The sequence below is a fragment of the Rhinopithecus bieti genome, unplaced genomic scaffold (genome assembly GCF_001698545.2).
Source record: "Rhinopithecus bieti isolate Rb0 unplaced genomic scaffold, ASM169854v2 scaffold_81780, whole genome shotgun sequence".
NCBI classification, from domain to species: Eukaryota; Metazoa; Chordata; class Mammalia; order Primates; family Cercopithecidae; genus Rhinopithecus; species Rhinopithecus bieti.
This window is the reverse complement of record NW_016830359.1, coordinates 586637-590340: the sequence shown is the minus strand read 5'-3', so window position 1 is coordinate 590340 and position 3704 is coordinate 586637.

The following is a 3704-nucleotide window of genomic DNA, read 5'->3' as shown; positions in this document are numbered from 1 at the left end:
CCCTTCGGCGCGCACGCGCACTCCCCCCGCCCGCGTCACCCCGGCCGCGCGCCCACTCACGCCCCCCCAGCAGCGCGCACGCGCGCCCGCCGCCCAGTCGCGCTAGCCCTCCAGTCTCCCCACCTACCCCCAGCCCAAGCCCAGATTCCCGAAGCGCGCGCCCCCCTGGCTCCCAGCGCACGGCACCTGCCCCCGCCCCTCACCTCCTTGGTCCCGGGGCCGCCGCACCGCACTGCTCCTCCTCTCTCCTGCCTCGCGGATGGTGGCAGCGGCGGCAGCGGCGACTCAGACCCTGGGGTCAGGGGGACGGGCGCCCAGGCCGGAAGTGACCTTCCCGGCCGCTTCCGCCCGCGCCGCTCCCCCCTTCTCCCTGCTCCCTCCCGCCGGGCAGCCACCCTGTCCTCGCCGCTCTAGGAAGGCGAGCCCGCTACCCCGGCCGCCGCCCCCAGCTCTATGGTGCCGGGCGGGCGCCTGAGGGAGCCACTTCCGGAAGTGTCTAGGACGCAGGTCCTCCGTCCATGCTCTATGGCGCCCCGCGCCGAGGGGCTTCGGCCCCGCCCCCTTCCCGGACAGGAGGTGCGGGTTGGGCCCGTTAGGCGGAGACTTCCGGGTGTCTAGGGCGGCGCCCCCCCGGCCCACCCGGGCTCCTCGCGCTTGCGCGGCCGGCTCCCCGCGCCCGCCGTGGGGAGAGAGTGAAGTGGCGTAGAGGGACGCTCGTGCCACCCCGGGTCCTCCTGCCGTCTCTATCATGGTAACCCCTTGTTTGCCGCAGCTTCTCCCAGTGGTCCGAGTCCTGATGTTCAAAGGGCTCCGCCCCCTGCGACACCGGGTTCCTTAGTTACTGGACAGAGAGTGCCGCGCTTCAGGTGCCATAGCCTCAGTTTCCTCCTTTCTGAAGTAATAAAAATACACTGTGCGCCTCCAAGTGCTTCACACGCTCTAGGTCCTAGTCCTAACTAGGGCCTCATGATAGGTCCTACCCCCACGTTGCAGGTGAGGGATCAAATCACCTACCAAAAGTCACACACCCGGAATGCCAGAACTTGGGCCCGAACCCGTGGAATTTGGCTCCAAATTCGTGTATTTAACCCTTGACTGTACACACTGCCTCGTTATAGCCCTGAGAATATGCTACTTCCCCTGCACTAGGTAGGCCCCTAGTAAGCACGCACTGGGTGTTAGCTGTTTCTGTTAGTATTCTTGCAAAAAACACATATTTTAAAATAATTGTCCAAACCGTAGTGTCCTTGCAGGCTGGTCCTTCTGGTCCCTCCTCTGTTCTGTACTTGGCTGACTCTCACCTAAGTGGCAGATGACTTATCGTTTATGATTGTTTTATTATCCTTACTGGGAGTCAGAAAGATAGGAAGCTATAATTCACTTGTGGAATAACACCTTTCTCAGCCTCAATTTGTCATCTGTGGAATGGGAAAAAATAAGATAACCTGCAAGGTAATATGTGTAAGAGCTGCTTAGTTCAATACCTGGAGCATAGTAAGCTCACAAAAATGATGGTGGTTATTATTACTTATTAGCAGTGTTATATAAGTCTATTGCTGTGGCCACTGTATACCCTCAAATCTCAGTCAGCATCAGTCATAAAAAGTGCATTATTGATTGAATAGTATCTTTCCATGGGGCGGGGGGAACAGTGCTGTGTTAAGTGTGTTTGTCAGTAGGAGGATGTCTGTGTCTCTCCATCAGAAATACCACAAAGGAAAATTTTTAAATATATCTTAGAACAGAAGGCAGTGTGGCCGGGTGTGGTGGCTCATGCCTGTAATCTCAACGCTTTGGGAGGCAGAGGCGGACGTCAGGAGGTCAGGAGTTCAAGACCAACCTGGCCAACATGGTGAAACCCCATCTCTACTAAAAGTACAAAAATGAGCCAGGCGTGGTGGCAGACACCTGTAAACCCAGCTACTCAGGAGGCTGAGGCAGGAGAATGGCTTGAACCTGGGAGGCAGAGGTTGCATTGAGCTGAGATCACGCCACTGCACTCCTGCCTGGGCGACAGAATGGGACTCCGTCTCAAAAAAAAGAAAGAAGAGAGGGAAGTGCTATTATAATAGCACTAGAAACAAATTATTAAGGGTACGAACTCTACACGAGGAAATCTGTTTATAAGAAAAGTCACTTGCTTGTGCTCCTCTGAATCAGATCATTAAGTGGGTGTCCTGCAGGGACCCGGTTGTGGGTGGGGACAGCCTCCTCCCTCTCCAGTCCATTCCCCTTCTTCGCTGGCCAAATTAACAACTTAACGGTGAGATCTGGAACACCTACATTGGCACACCAGATGGAAGCCAACGCTGAGGATGGCGGAGAAACAAGACCCAAGGAGCCAGCTAGACACTGGATGGCTTCGTGAAAGAGGCTCCGTGCCAGCTGAGATTCTACGTGAGAGAAATCACCTTTGAACTCACTGAAACCACTGGTAATTCTGAGTCTCTCCCTTAAGACAACCCAACCAATACCGGGATGTTTCCCAAACATGGATGGGTTGCAGCAGACATGGCTAATGCACAATCAACATCTGTTCTTCCCTTCTGCAGTACAAAGTCACTCCTGGGATGCTGCTTCCCGTCCCTGGATTCTGTTCTCCACTCCTCTTGGCATCTAAGTGTGGCCTAGTGATTGGTTCTCACCAATGGGATGGGATGGAAGCAATACAGCCCTCTTCCAGGCCAATGCTCTTAAGAAACATGTATGTTGGCCAGGCACGGTGGCTCATGCCTGTAATCCCAGCACTTTGGGGGCCGAGACAGGCAGATCAGCTGAGGCCAGGAGTTCGAGACCAGCCTGGCCAACATGGCGAAACCCCATCTCTACTGAAAGTACAAAAATTAGCCTGGTATGGTGGGCGCCTGTAATCCCAGCTACTCCGGAGGCTGAGGCAAGAGAATTGCTTGAACCCAGGAGGCAGAGGTTGCAGTGAGCCAAGATCACACCCCTGCACTCCAGCCTGGGCGAAAGAGTGAGACTCCGTCTCAAAAAAAAAAAAAAAAAAGAAAAGAAACATGTATGCCTGCTTCCTGCTCTTTCAAGGTCCTAAAGAAAGAGGGGAGCCCCCAAGAAACCTGGGTCCCTGAATGACCACCTTGTGGAAACACATCCTGTCACCTAACACCAGATTGCTGCTACATGATCAAGAAATGCACATCTAACTTGTACACCCAGTGCTCACAGCAGCATTATTCACAATAGCCTAGAGGCGGAAGCAACTGAGTGTCCGTTGTCAGATGGGCAGATAAACAAAATGTGGCACATAAATGCAACAGAATAGACCAGGCGCGGTGGCTCAGGCTCATAAGCCCAGCACTTCGGGAGGGCAAGGCGGTCGAATCACCTGAGGTCAAGAGTTTAAGACCAGCCTGGCCAACACGGTGAAATCCTGTCTCTGCTAAAAATACAAAAATTGGCCGGGCGCGGTGGCTCAAGCCTGTAATCCCAGCACTTTGGGAGGCTGAGACGGGCGGATCACGAGGTCAGGAGATCGAGACCATCCTGGCTAACATGGTGAAACCCCGTCTCTACTAAAAAATACAAAAAACTAGCCAGGCGAGGTGGCAGGCGCCTGTAGTCCCAGCTACTTGGGAGGCTGAGGCAGGAGAATGGCATATAAACCTGGGAGGCGGAGCTTGCAGTGAGCTGAGATCCGGCCACTGCACTCTAGCCCGGGCGACAGAGCGAGACTCCGTCTCCAA